The 16,072-nt window shown below is 40.2% G+C and overlaps 1 long non-coding RNA gene across 2 annotated transcripts in view; it reads left to right on the top strand.

The window, feature by feature from the left end:
- Window positions 1-16,072, top strand: part of LOC127015770 (uncharacterized) — a 272,322-nt gene that overhangs the window by 210,711 nt on the left and 45,539 nt on the right. For both annotated transcript variants that reach the window (XR_007766374.1, XR_007766373.1), the window contains exon 4: window positions 1,492-1,597. This is a non-coding gene — a long non-coding RNA (uncharacterized LOC127015770). The remainder of the gene's footprint in view (window positions 1-1,491; window positions 1,598-16,072) is intronic.

Here is a 16,072-nt window from a genome sequence, read left to right as displayed (position 1 = left end):
GAGAAGACAGATGCCTAATTTAGTTCTTCGGACTGCACAGCTGCTTGCATACTGAAAAACAAAAATACAAGAAAATAGGTCGACAGGGCTGGTTGGCATTCAGACTGAGTCTGATTTACAGTATTGATTTACTGTGGGGATATCAGTTTTACGGTGAAGCTAAAAACTTCCTAGCTTACCGTCTGTATCTGCATTTTGCTGCCTTTTCCCTTCCTGTGTTTTTATTTATTAAATTACGCTAAAGGGCACCAGAGCAAACCCCTGATGAAGTGCCCTGGTTTTCCCAATAAATGAATAATAATTTTAAAAAGGCTGTCATCTGCAGTTTTATGCAGAGCCTTGAGCTACGCTGCGTGTCATATTTTTCTAAAACCCTTTTGTTAATACTTTTGTAGGCAGACTTGAGAACTCCAAGAATTAGCTAATGTTACACCAGTAAAAACGTTTCTTGAAAAAGACAGCTATAAGGAACATTTCTACTGGGGATTACATTTGGTCATATTTTTTCCATTAGGTCGTGCTTCTGTGGAGTTCCTAGACTCTTATTGGAAGGTCCTGCTGGCTCTTGGACTGTGATGCAGAATGTCCCTTACGTTCGTTAGTAGCTTATATTGGAAGCAGAGGGCTTCTGAGCTTTTCAGCTGTAATTCAACAACATTAGTCTTAGGCAGGAAAGTGAAAATTTATTTACTGAAAGTAAAATATTTATTTTGGCCAGAATGCAATTTTTGGCACTAGTACTGACGCCTTTTAGGTCAAATTTTGGTAGTAGGCTAGTAAGCCTGTGATTACAAACACAGGCGAATTTAATAAAAGTTCAGTCCAATCTCGTTCCTCTTGGTGTAAATCCAGAGTATTTTGCTGAAATCTGTTGCCATCTGACTAAACTTTCTGTTTCTAGGGTCTGCCAGTGTACACAGTATTTGGTGTTATCAGCCCAGAGTACGTGTATATTTAGATTTTCTCATTATCATAGAAAGTAAGAAAAAATAGCCAACCCACTTTATAATTAACTGAGTGTAATGACAACCTAGCAATCCTAAGCAGGTGACATAAACTCATGTTACTGATGTGACAATTATCTGGTTTAGTAATAACGATTGACTGTAACAGCAACAATAATAATGCAAAAATGGCCTCCTGAGGAAAGTGAGTATTACTGTCCCTTTTATGCAGACAAACTGAATCCAAGAGGTTGAACAGCCTGTCTAGCACTTCCACGTAAGATGGAAATGAAACGCATGTAGGCAAATGATGCATTACGCCACGTGCATAGTGTTACTTGTGACTTTAGATCAAACTTTGCTGTACTTATACTTTAAAGCTTGTGGAGATAATCAAACCAAGACTGTACTTCCCTTCCCTACAAGATGAAACTCCTCTACGTGCTGCACAGGAGATTAGTTTAGTAAAGAACCTTTGCTTCATTGCCCTCAAAAAAATATTTTCTACTTGTATGTAATGGGATGTCTTTTTCCTTTGTTTTTCTAGTTGGTCACCATCTTCATGCTTCATTTTCCAAGAGGACAGCTGTTAGGAAGAGCCATACAGTTCCTGCAAAAGCCTGGCCTTCGACAGCTCAGAGAAGACAGTAATCGTAAGTTTGGAGTCCGTAAGAGTTAGTCTCCGTGTTTTCCAGGCGCCTGTGTAGGCAGTAAATGCTGGTATTTCACACAGTGGTCACCTGCTAGAGAGGTGTGATGACCTGGGGATGCTGGGCCATGCAGAGCTCTTGTCATTCTGCAGAATTGGCACTCTCATCCAGAGAATTAACACAAATTTTACTCGCTCCAGAGTTTCACCTCTCTTTGGAGTGTCCCAGCCCTTGGACCAGAATTTCCAATTTTGATTCCCTAAATTGAGACATTGGAAACAGGAGCTAGGTACTTAAACTTAATAGAATAAACTTGCTGTGGAGACTCTGAGCATGCTGCACTGATAATGTCAAGCACCCTAATGCAGATACTTCAAGCTCAGCAGTAGGTATCTACATTTAGCGGATAAGCCTAAGAGTTCTGGTTTACACTTTTAGATCTGGCCTTGCTTTTAGATGTCAGAAATTATTTAAGCAGCCATTAGGCCTGCAACAGATTGCAGTGGAAAGATCAACAGAGCATGGAGAAGCTCTGTTTACAAGGTACCAGAGACCCCTTGCATAACAAACCTGTCAATGATTTATAAAGTGTACAGACACAGTACCAGGAAAGTCTCACTCAAAACAATTGGTTATTCATTACCACATTGTTTCAGTGATCTTCTCAGAATACTGGATGTGCTGGACAGCAGGAAGGCCTGCCCATCTCTTTAGCACCTGATGATCCTTGGACAACTTTGTTGCCCTCTCTGTAAATTAATGTCAGCTTTCCTACAGAAGTATAGGACTGCCTACTGAAGTACAATGCCTGTTTTATTTGAACGTTCTCTGGGAAACAGTTTAGAGAGCATCCATATTAAACAATTTCTGCACTGCAGTATTTGTACCTCGAAGAGTTAGGTCAAGGGTTTTGGATCAAAGCCTAGCCGAGACTGCATACATCATGGGGCCCAGGGAGAGAGGCATTAAATTTCTTGCTTAAAATTGACTGTTAAATGCAAATGCATCATCCTTTGTGTTATATAAAATCCAAGCTGAGTGTTCTGTATTTTCTTGAGGCAGCAAACTGTTGAACAGACTCCCCTTCATTTCAAGGTCTTTCAATCAGGCTCTTGATGAATTCATTAAACTATATATTCATTATAGGTGATGAAAAGTATATAACCTTTCCGGGAGGGAAGTGGTCTGCTCCATAAATAAATCTAGCCCTGTAAATTAAAGATGTGCTAGAATGAAATACCTGGATCCAACAGTGCTGTAACTTGAGCAAGGCAAGTGTTTGTAATGGTAGCTTTGGGAAGGAGGCTACTCACAGTAGAATGGATGAACCTTACGAAGTGCCCTGATAGTCTAAAAATCCAGGCTGCGCCGGATCAGGGGGAGAAGTAAATTCCAGAATCAAGGTCCCTCAGGGAGGAAGCCCTGCCAGAGTTTCTCTTTTGCTATATATTGAGCTCCTGTCTGAGCATGACCTCAGATCAAAAGCACTGCATTACTGCACTAACAAAGAGGCCTAGCAAGGAGGAAAGTTTTGGATTATATTCTGAGAGGTCATCTGTTATGATCTGTGTCCTTTAGGAGATCAGAGGACAAGTACTCATGGCACACGCTCCCTAGTTACTTGCTCTATTTAATAATGACTCCATTGCTTTCTGTATTGTTTGCAGTTCCTCATGACTATGAAAACTGGCTCCGCAGTGAAAGCACTGTAGTGGTCTAAGGAAGAATTGACAAGTCAGTGAGTTCCACATATCCATGTTGGCCAGAAACATAGAAAAGTGCATGGTCTTTCTCACTGTTGTTTTCAGGCCAACTACTATCAGGTGGCAACTAAATACTTAACCAGATCCATATCCAGTAATGTCAGGTGAGAAATAGCAGACGTACTCCTACGCGAGAAGGTCAGGTATAGCCTTAGCCATATCTTGCCAGTGATCTTCCTGACATGCCAGTACAACTTTGGCTTTCTGTGGATTATACTTCATGTGTATCCTAAAAGCAAAACATCAGTCAGCCCCTAGCTTAACCAGAGACTTCAAAAAAGCCCCAATCCTCTACTTATATTATCAAGATTTCAGCACTTCAGTGTTGGTTTGGTTTGGTTTGGTTTCCCCGCCCGCCACTTTCAAATGGACTGTGAAGCTTTGCGTACTTTGGTTCTAAATGTAAGTGCACTGCAGACATTGATCCAAGGCACCATTTTCTGACCTTTTTCTCGGTTGCAGCTTGTTCACGGTATCATTGTTAAATTTCTTGGCACAGGGAATTAGCCACAATTGGTATACTCCACAGCACTTGCTATGGCGGTTGGATGCCAATGAAGAACATTTTATAGCAATGGCAGTGTTACAGCATCTCAGTGGTTTTTCTTAATGATTGGACACAATCCAGTCACAAACATGTTAGGATACAAATGTAATCTGCGTTCGTGGAAAAATAAACATCCCAGCTAAGACCTAAGTAAATCCTCCTCAGTACTGACAGTGACCGAGGTATGAGCCAGATCAAGTATGGAGAAACAAATATTGTTCTCATATAGTGGTTCATATGAAAGCTGTACTGTATTAAATCTGTAGTTGTTTTACATTTGAGTACCAGTTCATGATACAACCAACTTAAATCTATTAATTGCTACCTTAATATTTTAAGTTGGGACTCTCCCTCCCCGCTTTCTCCCGGTAATTGAATTTTGATCCCGTGGAACAAATTCTGCTCTCAATGAAGCTCTCAGGAGCCCTGCAAAGCTACTGTAGACAAAGGGGCTATAGTCGCTCACTTACCAGACACAATGTACTTTTTTTTTATGGTTTAATGCAGACTCAGAATAAGAGCCACATTTTTTAATTTTAGCATGACAAGTCATGTGCACCCACAAATCATGCTGTTGTCATCAGGGTCTTAAAAAATATACTTCTTGGAGAAAAAGTAGACTAATGCAGTTAAACAAAGTACATTACAGGAGAAGGAGAGGAAAATCTACAGAAGCGAAAGGGGAAATTAGTGGACTACTTATTAGTACCTTTTAAATTCTCTCTTCTGTGCCTGAAATATTAAATAGTGGGCTGGAAAAATGTAGTCTTCCTGCAAGAATGTATTGCTTCCTTCAGCATAAATATCAGTGTCTTAAAATGAAAGTTTGTCAGTGCGTGAATTGTACTTTTATTGCGGTGCGAGCAAATGCTTCGTGCTATTGAAAGAGTTTTCCTTAATAAAATGCAGAGGCTAGAATGGTAAATCTTTTGAAGTTCCTCCTAAACATGTAATATTTAGCTTGAGAAGCAATAGTGAGGAAATGAACATGATAAGAGCTCATTCAGTAACAGTCCTAAATTGATTATTTCCTTCCTTATGTAAACTTATCAGTCAGCCCTTTGGGCTCACTTCCGAATACCAGCTCAGCACAAGAGTCTTATCACAAGGAAATGGAATGTAAAAGCCCTGACAATTTTGATAAGGCACGTACTTTGGTTATGATCCTATCTCTCCCCTCCTCCCTTTTAAATAATTCATCTGCACTAAAAGGGGAGATGCCCTCCCTCTAACTTTTGTATAAATGTAAGTTGATGTTGTTATACTTAGAGTAAACCCTGGTTATTTATTCTGCTGGTTTCTCAGAATATTCTTAGGTAAAGAGACTGGAAGATATATTGACAATTATAAGCAGCTTTGGAATGGAGTGGCATAGTGCTCTGAATAGATTATTTCTGAGTTTTGAGAGACACTCGTATGTGTTTTAGACACAATCTAAATATTCTCAGTAGAGCGGATACTGTAGGAAACTTAAGACTCTCTGTTTTTATTTGCCACTTACACCCTTTTACCCCATCCATGATGCCATGGGTCTCGCATCTCCATGTGATGGCAGAACCCAGACTAAATAAGGATCCAGTAGCTCACCGTGCAAAAGCCAAACAAGCAAACTAAAAAAACCTACCAAGCAAACACCAAACCACACACACAAACGTACATATGGCAAAAGAAAACTGACAAGCAAGCTCTACCCGCCAGCCACCACAGCCTAAGACTTCACAGTTCTAGCAGCCAGAAAAACAGCAAAGCAGCCCAAAATACAAATTTAACTTCATTCACTTGTCCCAGTAAAGTAATAATTTAAAAGTGTACGTAACAAGTTTTGTGGTTCATTGCATACCAGGACAGCAAAGCCTGATAAAAGTGCTCAAATGACAGTACTGTTTTTGTTTGAGATGTGATGACATGCTCCTTAAGCAAATGTTATAGGCAGCAAATCCATGACCCGGTAAAATACACTCCAGACCATCAAAGTAGTTCTACAGCTTGATGAAATCCACTCGTCTCTAGCAAGAATGACCTAAAACTCTTTAGAGGAAAAAAAAGTGTGGTGGAATTCAGAAAGAATGTTTTTTAAGCAAACAGTGACATACCAAAGTTGAGTGTAACTTTTCCAGTGAAACCTAAAACTAAGCCAAACTTACCTGATTTTTTTTTTTTCCGCAGAAACTCAAATCTTGAGTCGTTTTATGCAAATTAGGGAAAAGTCCTGACTGAAGCTGGACTGACATATGATTTTGATTGGCTACTTAGCAAAATCTCCTCTCGGGAATACTCATCAAAACAATGGCATAAATCAAGAGGGGGCTTAATCCTGACAGTGCTGAAGTTCATGGCAAAGATACCATTGATTTTAATAGGGTTAGGATTTCTCCAGAATTTTCATGATGCTTTGCATGAGGAAGTCCCTAGACTTCTTCACAAGACACCCTAAATGCTTACTGTTGAATAAAAGGTCTGTTGCGATGGCAAGTATATTTGGTGAAGCAGTGTGATTGTGACAGAAACAAGACTGGAAAAAGATCATGGAGCAAATCCAGAACGTACCCACATGCACATGAGCACCCAGAGGAAAGGAAGGCTTTCTGATGGAAGACTTGGGGTCAGAGTAGGTGAGTTTACATTGCCTTTGCCCTGTCTTTGTGTGCAATATGAACTTTCATAACTCTGTGCTTTCTATGCCATACTGATACCACCACACCTGTAACAAACTATATGTACCAGTAAGAAAATCTTGTTAATGTTTTGGAAAAAAACCCCACAATTAAAAGGGATAAGGAAAAACTATACATTTGCAAAGTGAATGCTAGGTAGCACAATAAAAGAGGATGTAACTGCCTTGCCTGTCATTTATTTTCTTGGGCCTACAGCAGCAAAGTCCTCAGGGAAAGGAATTACAGTAGGAGATATTATCTTATTTTAGTCCTGTATTTCCTATCTTAAATTAATAGCGTGTAGGATTTTCATTATAATTGGTGTAATCGTGCATGAGTCTATTTTGTTACACAAGCGAGTAAAGAGCACTGTGCTGCTTCATGAAGCCTGGTTTGTTTTATGGAGTTTAAGTTAAGGCTGTCAAGATATTAGTAAGGTGGACAAATACTACTGCTGAAATTTTCAATCCAACAACCAAACTGGTGTTCAAAGCAAGAGAGCAGATGGAAGGGCTGGGACTTTGCACCCATTTCTGTAAATGCTGATGTTTGTGTTTAACTCCATGACCTCTGTTCATAATAGGGTTTATTGGTAGTGATAAAAATGAGAGTGGCATTATACTAATCAGTCATTGACTGCTTGAAGGTAGAGAGGGTAAATTTAGAGCTTTCAGAGAGAGTTCCCAGTAAAGCTCAGTCATCCATCTGTGATATGCGTGGCTGAGCCTCTTCGAATTGGATTCTGCCACCTTTACTGAATGTAGTACTATACTATGAGAGGCACATCAGAAAATTTTTGCAGTCTGCTTAAAGGTGGCAGAATTAGATATTTATTTAGGTCAAATAGACTCAAGTACTTGGAGACTTGGGGAGCTTATGTAATGAACTGGCTAAGTGAGCATGGTATGAAGGAGCTACATACTGCACAGCTGAGGAGAGGCACAGATGGAATAACTGCATGCTCTCTGAGTGGGTGTCTGCCGGCATTTCATGGTGATCTGGAGACAATTGTGTGGCCAGAGATTTTTTAATAAAAAGATCTGCAGAGTCCAAATGAAAAAAACCCCAGACAACTCTCCCAAAACCTTATGAAAACAGACCAAACCAGAAGATGAAAAAGATTTTCATATCTTGTGCTTATTAATCATGAGGTTTTGGAAACACATGAAGATCACCTACTACCCAGGCCAGCCTTCAGGCTTCTGTACTACTTCGAAAGAGTTTGGGCTGAATTCAGGTCTCAGGTATTTTAAAAGATAAACTAATACATTTTATTGTCTTGAAACTTGCAGGAACTGTTTTAAGGAGTTCAGCGTGTCTGTTTGGGTTAAGTAGAAGGGCATAAAGTCAGGCTGGTTTATTAACTAACAATAAATATGATTCCTTCTTTGCTAAACAGGTATATGTGGTATGAAAACAATACAGAATGCATGCGCAAAGATTCCATCAGGTAACTATATGTTTATAGCCAAAATTAAGTGCAAGATAGTTTTCTTGTACCTGAATGTAGCTTTTGAAAGAGCATTTCCATTGCTTCTCTTTGTCCTTTTTTACAAACTACACTTTTTCCACCAATTAAATATAATTCCTGCTAATGGATGATCCATTTTCTGCAATGTTGCCAGTCCTGAATAGTTGCTGTAAAAGATGCAAGTCTTGAATCAAAATGCATTTATTGTATACTGTAGCTCTAGTGCTAGTTATGTATTTATAAGATACGTGAAGCTGCATCATACATTGTCACCTGCGTTTCCAACAAGCAAATAAGAGGTCAGGTGAGCAACATAGGTGCACTTTGCGGGCTATCACAAGATTCAAGGGAGTGGTGTAACTCAGGAACCTCTCTGCCAGCTCGTGTGATAAGCCATGAGGTGATGTATATGTAGTGCTCTGTGCCAGACTCAAGCGCTGAGGAACAGCGCAAAGGTTGTGTAACATGGAGGGGCAGCGTGTAGCTGCTCCAGTGAGAAAGTTCCCGGGGAAGGGTTGTGGCCTGTCTTGCCTGCATGCTTCACATGGCAACATCATGCTGTGGAAGCAAATTATTATCACCTCCTGGGGCCATCTTCTCAGTGTTGTTTAGCGCCCTGTGAGTGGAAGGGTTATTATCAGATCAGGTGCAGGTTGTCCTTTGTATGAGAGCCCTTCTGCTTGCTTGAGAACCAGCTGTTTGCAGTCAGCCTAGGGGTATTCAGCTCATATTTTTGTTTCTGTGGACAAGTAATGCAGGTGAGACAATCGAGGTCTGAATCACTGCCAATATAAGTGGTAAAAATAACCTGGAGCAAACCAGATTCTTGTCCATCTCAGATGGCATCATGTGAAAAGCCAAAGATATGATCTACAGTGGCTTCACAACCAAGCTGGAGATAGATAGGCATTAAGTTGACCTCTAGCTTAATATGGTGGTTCAGTGTGGTTTTTTTCATGACCCCATGAGTGGCATAACAGAGAACATTGCACACAAATCTGTGAAGTTGCTGTATTTTAAATGTATGTTAAATTCTCCGCTCTATAGAAGCTGTACCATGGAGCAGACACGCTTCCTCTTTTGGAGAGTTAATCTCGTAAATTAGCATTACAACAAAACCTGAAGAAGCTACCTCCCCTTCCATTTCCTTTTCTTTCGTGGTAGATCAGTTATTCACAGGACGTTCTTAGTTTCTGGAACCAACTCTTTGTTTTGCAAAACCTTGTTCCACCCCTGTTGTCTAGTAGAGACCTGTTCCAAGCTGTGTTCCACCGTCTGGGAACACGCACAGGCAACAGAAATGCTTGTCTTACAAAACAGTCTTTGCAAGCATTGTATCTGCTCCCCGCCCTAAAGAGAAAAGACTTTGTTGACAACAAGTAGACCGGTATGCATTTGCCTTGGGAAATTCTCCTTAGTGGCTTCAAAAACTGTTACTAAAAATCTGCATTTGAGGAAATGGCCTATACATCAAAATAGGCGAAGAGATTTCTCGGACATCTTCCATCACGATCTGTGACACTTCAGTGCTAGTCATTTGTGCTACCATGGGAATACATTTCTAAAGTAGCATGCATTATTCTGCTTTTAATGGTTCCAAAATCTTGAGTCAATTCTGTGAAGTACATTTTGCTTAATTACATCTAGTATTAGAGTTTCCAGTCCTTCAGGCACTGGATTCCCTGCTAGTGATGGAATTTACACCTTTCCTTTCATAACCAGTAATCATAATAACTGTAATCTACACTCTACATTTATTTTGTGTGGCATCACTGGCTCTTGAGGCTTGCATATCCAAAGGTGACTTTGTCCTGATGCAAATACATGGATATTCCCAGGGTCTGCATTGGCTTGCCTAAGTTTCGAGAGGAAAACATATGCTGACATGGAAGACAAGTAATATTAGAAATGCTTGTTATAAAGTTCGAAACAAATCTCACCAAACCTCAGATACTTGGTTTTTTTGAATGGAATGGAAACAGAAAAAATGTTTCAAAGGAACTGACTGTGCGTAAGGTGTGATTCAAGCTCATAGAGAAATTTGTTTAGTATAAAGTCTTTTGCAGAAGACATGTTTTCATTGAAGGCAGTGAAATGAATGGGAGTAAGATAAAAATAATTATTATTTTAAAAAAAGTCAGTAACCTCTGTGTCTCATCCTTACGCACCTGTCCTGGTGCCATGTAGATGGTTTCTGCATCACGTCTGTTCTATAGAAATTAAACATGCTTTTTAATTGTCTGAGGGCTTGCTGAGAAATTGGTTTGTTAGGGTTACTGCAAATAAAAGAAGATCTCAGTAGTCAGTTATTTCTTTGTCTAAAAGAGGTCATTAAATTTGATGATAGAAGCTGTCAATGTATAAAAACATACAACTGAATGGAAGGTGAGAACAAATGCTGACAAGTGTAGTATACAGCCGGTACTCTTGACAAGACACAGGACTGAATTGAGCAAATGGCTCATAAAGCTCATTTAGCAGGAGGACAGTAAAATCCTTCCTTTAAGGTGATTTAGCTTTTTAGTAAGCATTTATATGGAGACAGGGGTCTACCCTGGTAGATGGGGGTGCTTGCTTTTACTAGGCACTGCAGACAGCACTGCAATATAACTTCAGTTTATTATGGCACTAAAACTGTTAAACTGTTATACTCTTTTTTTCACTTGAAGTGAGGTTTGTCTCTAACCAAAAGGAGATAGCCATTTTCTTCCTGTGCTGGCTGCTGTTTTTGATGGACAGTCATCTCTGTGTCTTTTTTAAAAGCATGAGTTCACTTTGTGCTACATAGCTGCAAGGGAAGATAATACGGAGTTAATTACAGAGGTTGATCAGTAACTCACAACGACAGTAGCTCCACTTAAAAAAAAAAAGTTAAAACAGTCACTCCGTTTTCTGTCTTATTGATCAGCATCATCCAGGTGATAAAAAATAATGATGGACAGCCACAGGGCTGTCCAGCTTCCTGGGGGACAAGACAAGAGCTGTGGTGGGTGCCAAGAGCACCCAGGTTAGGAGCCCTCCCACGAGGACGGGGATCTGACTTGATGCCCCAAGTAGCAGACAGCTATGGTGGCTGCTGCAGGGCGTGCCCCCAGGAGGCAATTCCCTCTGTGGATAGGTGTGGATTTTGGATATGTGGAATCCCCAGATACCTTGGGGTCAAGTCTCCAGTAAGGCAGCTGACCATGTTGGACTGAGATGGGGGGCTGTCTCAGGAAAAGGCCACCAGACTGCTCCTCAGAGGCAGCAGGCCCTCTGTCTGATGTCCTGGCCTGCTTGTGTCCACCACTGGTGTGTCACCGCTGCTCGTGGTAAAAGATGGCTCCTGCCAGCTGTGCCCCTACCTGTCCAGTCCCCCATATGGCACGTGGCTCCTGTAAGGTGCCTGGCAGGCTCACGGTCCTGGGTTCACTCAGTTGTTCCAATTTGGATGCTTATTCTGGGGAGATGCGCAGAAACTCTCATTCCGGCTTGCAAAAGTGTTTTCCAGAGTCACTCTGAGGTCACAGAGTCCTCTGAGTCACTGGGGTCACTTAGACATAACCTGAGTGTCTTTGAGAGTCCTTTGAAAATTACTGCCAGTATTTTCTCTGACCAGGTCATTATCTGCTTACTGAAAAAGAGGATGTTTTGTAATACTCACATATTTTCTGCCAAACTGAATGAGGTAAAGGTCTTGCAACATGGAAGTCCTCATTTGGACTGAAAGCTCATCTTTAAGTTCATGAGTTGGATTAGAAAAAAATCTGTCTAAGGACACTGACAAATCAACATTTTCAAAAACAGATTTACAATAGTGTTTGCATCTCATGTAAGCTTTAGATCAATTCTTTATTGATTTTATTCAACTGTTTCTTCAGATAGAGTATTTAGATGAAATAACATTTGTCTTCCCATAACAATCCTTGTGTTGATTAAGAAGAGACATGTGCACTCTGTTATTAGCAACCTCTGTTACAGAAGCTCTCACATACCGACTTTGTTGAAAAAAAAAAAAAGAAAAGGAAAAAGAAACAATATAGGCTGCCATCACAGGCAAGCACCAGTCCTAAATCAAGGTCAGCTCCTGTAGATCTGGTTCAGCATGACAGAAATCCTGGTGCTGTGCGGAGCCTAACCCAAAGCAGGACCCTGTCAGTGCTGCCAGTCCCAGATATGATGCTGACCAGTGGTATAAACTAGCTGGCATTGTAAACTGTGTCTGTGAGTCTCTCCTCAGCAGAGTAGCCACCTCATTCCCAAGACAGTCTCAGCTGTAATCTGAACATTTTAGTTTAGTCCAGGAACATCAAGAACTTGCAAACTAGAACACACATCTGTCTCATATGGACACCAACAATGAGCTTTAAGCTGTCTTAGAGAATTTTTCTGGATCTGTTTTTTCACCTTTTGCTCTATGACAAATTCGAGTATACTCATATTAGCAGATTGTTCTTATTATCCACAAATCCCACAAAATTGAATGTGTTTTCCACTATATCTATCTCACTCCAGGACAGAAAAAAAAAATTCTAAACAGTCTCATGTATCCCATGTTAGCTAGGTCAGAAACCACTGTTTATGTCACGCCTATCATTAGTCAGGTTGACCAGTCTACCCTGGCATACTTCACTTTAAACCCTTACCTAACCTTAACACCAGCATGATGGTTCTGTTCACACCAGGCCTGTATGATTTCAAGCCCTTGTGATCCTTCTGAAGACACTTACTAATCTGGGACTTTGAGTAATTTCATGTCTTTTGTAGCTGTATAATTGAGCATTATACAAAATGCTTAAAATCTTATTAAACCACTGGCTGTGTTTAATAGCTAACAAAACTAAACAACAAAATAAGAGCAGCAAATCAGCAAGTATGTTAGGAAAACATGGCAGGCTGGCACAGAATGTAAGCTCTGCTTCTTAAGTGGATGAGATGGACAATTATTTACTATATTTTGAGAGCACCTGGCACTAAGTCTGTTGGCCATCAGGACAACTTAAGTGAAAGTGGTGTTTATCACAGTGCCATGTTAAGTGGATTTGAGTGCAACAGAAATAAACAAAACAGTCTCTGGAAAAGTTTCAGGACTTTCAAACTGGTGAGTGCTCTGGTGTTGCAGACAGCTCAGGTCATTTATTAGGAGCCAAACAGCACAAATTACAATATGTGCTTTTATGTTTGTTGGTTTCTTTCTTTTATTTTTGTTTGTTTTCTTGTAAAGAAGGTGGATTTCATACAGCTATATTAGTTTGCTACCTCCCCTCTCACTTAAAAACAATCTCTAGCCCGTCCATCTGACAGATCCTACATCTTCTTTCAAATACATTCCTTTGCTCTCCTCCTCATAAGGAAACCTCTCCTTTGCTGCTCTACTTTTTCTTATCTGACACAAACGAGACAATTCTGGTTTCCTGTAAGTGTGGTAAATCATTTAAATTTTTACTAGCCATTGTGATACGTGCTGCCTGCGATATTCTGGTAGATGATCTAAAATGGACAGATTGCATGCTACAGATTCCAGGATGTAATCATCTTGCAATCTTGCATCTTGCTTGCAAAGGTTGCAAGATTTGCCTGTTGACTGTTTTCTGCAACTAGAAGTCACCTTTCTAACCATAGCATGGGCCTCCCATTACTTCTAGCCAAATATCACTTCTTCATTTCAAATGAAGAATGTCAAATCATTTCCGAGTTCAGCATGTTGCCCAGTTTACCAGACCCAGCAATTTCAAGAAGTCCAAGATGGAAATCCAGGACTTTTCAGGTCAGTGATAGTGGTGGAGAGTTTGTAAGACATCCCCTTAGCCTCTCCTTTGATCTACTAAAATTTCTAGATGTGGAATGTGTTTCTACATTGCCTTAAAGTTCTCTGTTGCAGAGGTAAGCACTCTGATGAGAGAAAGCTCATGCAAACATTTTCTTGTCGGTGGTCTCTTGTGACAGTTGCAGTTGTTCTCTCCAAATTTGACATGGGAAGATGAGTGTGGATAACTAGGAGAAGGTCATGGTAAAAAAACAGTTCTGCCGCACTTGTTCCTCCCCTGCCCTGAGATCCCTGATATACCTTATTCAAGTGGTATAAATTACTGCTGGCCCTGGAAAGAATCTATATTCAGGCAAAAAATGTTAAAAACAAAAGTCAAAACCACTAAACAACTTCAGAATGTGTTAAAAAACAGTGAAATTTTACTATCTTGCCCTCTGTCATTAAAATGTGAACGTTATTATAGTTTTCTTTCTTAATAGTTAAGGATTGTACATTGAAATCTAAGAACGTGTTCAAAAGGTTGCTATTAAATCCCTTTTCTCAAAACTTTGCTATGAATATCATAACTATCAAAAAAGAAAAAAGTCAGCATTTTCACCTTTTAATGGCATAGTATGAGGCAAAAAGTAGTTTTGATTCTTAGCAATTTCTATTTTTTAAAGGAAAATGTATTTGCATCTTCAGTTTTACATTTTGGGATGAAACTTTTGCTTCTCTCTGGTTTTGATGTCCAAGCACAATATTTAATTCCTTTAATTATGCCATGAGAATTTTATTGTCTAAAATACTATTTTTTCCTGTTAACTAGCTGGTTTCGTGCATTTATGCTAGATAGAGCATCGTTTTGATCAATGATGCATTCAGACTATCAATTACAGAATCCTCTAGAGTTTACAAATAGGAAATCTGATGGATTCAGTGTCTCATATGCAGCTAATTGGTAATGTGCAGTAACTTATTAGATAACAATTATCCCCAGTAGTTTTACACAGTATTTCTGGGAATCATCCCTTGACACTTTATTTAGAGCATCTGTCAGCATACATGTTATTAATCTCGTTGGACATCACTCAGCAGCCACCATTCCTCTATCTGCAGAAGAAGGTAAAGAAACCTGCTAGATTATCTGTAGCACAGCTTCTTGAAAGATACCTGCTTTCTCTTGTCTGATTTTTTTTTTTTTTTTGGTCTTGTTGTCTTTGATGAAAGTGAAAACACGTATAACATTGCTCACTGCTTACCTTTGGTATTATTCTTGAAATATTTGGTGGTTATGATGAAATTGTTCCAGTGATTAAAGAAGTACGAGAATTCACTAGACAGGGAATGTATGCAAAGAATGCCTTAGGATGGAAAGGACCTCCAGAGAATTAGTGCAATCTCCCTGTTCAAACCAGGTCCAGCTAGACCAGGTTGCTCAGGGCTGGGTTCAGTCAAGTTTTGAGCATCTTCAGGGCTGGAGATTCCTCAGCCTCTCTGGGCAATCTGTTCCGGTGTTTGATCACCCTTGTGATTAAAAATGTTTTCCTTATATCTGGTCTGAACTTCTGGTGTTTCAGCTTGCGTTTATCATTTTTCAGTCTATCTTTGTGCTAACCTCTGAGAAGAGTTTAGCTTGGTCTTCTCTATAGTCTCTGATGAGGTAGTTGCAGATGGCAATGAGGACTCCCCTTAGTCTTCTTTTTGTAAGGCTGAACAAAGCTATCTTTCAGCCTGGCAAATGCTCCAGCCCTCTGAGCCTCTGGGTGGCCTCAACTGGACTCACTTCAATATGTCAATATCTTTCTTGTACTGAGGGGGCCCAAAATTGGACACAGCAGTCCAGGTAAGGCCTCACAAGGACCCAACAGATGGGAGCAGTCACTTTCCTTGATCTGCTGGCTGCGCTCTAATATAGCCCAGTGCGCTGTTGGGTTTCCTTGCCACGAGGGCACACTGCTGGCTCATGTTGCTCTTGTCAGGACCTCCAAATCCTGTTCTGTGAAGTTACTTTCTGTCAGGTCAACCCCCTGCCTGTACTGCCATAGAAAGTTATTTCATTCCAGATGCAGGAATCTGGTTTTGACTTTTTTGAACTTCATGAAGTCCATTTCTTCAGCCTGTCAAGGGCCCTCTGAGTAGTAGCCCAGCCTTCCAACATGTCAGCCACTCCCCCTAGTATGGCCTATATAGTCTACAAACTTGCTGAGAGTGAACTCTGCCCCATCAGCCATGTCATTAATAAAGATATAAAACAGTATTGACCCCAGTATCAATCCTTGCAAGATGTTGCTAGTAACCAGCCACCAGCTGGA

This window comes from Gymnogyps californianus, chromosome 4, assembly GCF_018139145.2.
Source record: "Gymnogyps californianus isolate 813 chromosome 4, ASM1813914v2, whole genome shotgun sequence".
NCBI classification, from domain to species: Eukaryota; Metazoa; Chordata; class Aves; order Accipitriformes; family Cathartidae; genus Gymnogyps; species Gymnogyps californianus.
Note: the sequence above shows the minus strand (reverse complement) of the source record. Positions and strands in the feature narration are given on the sequence as shown.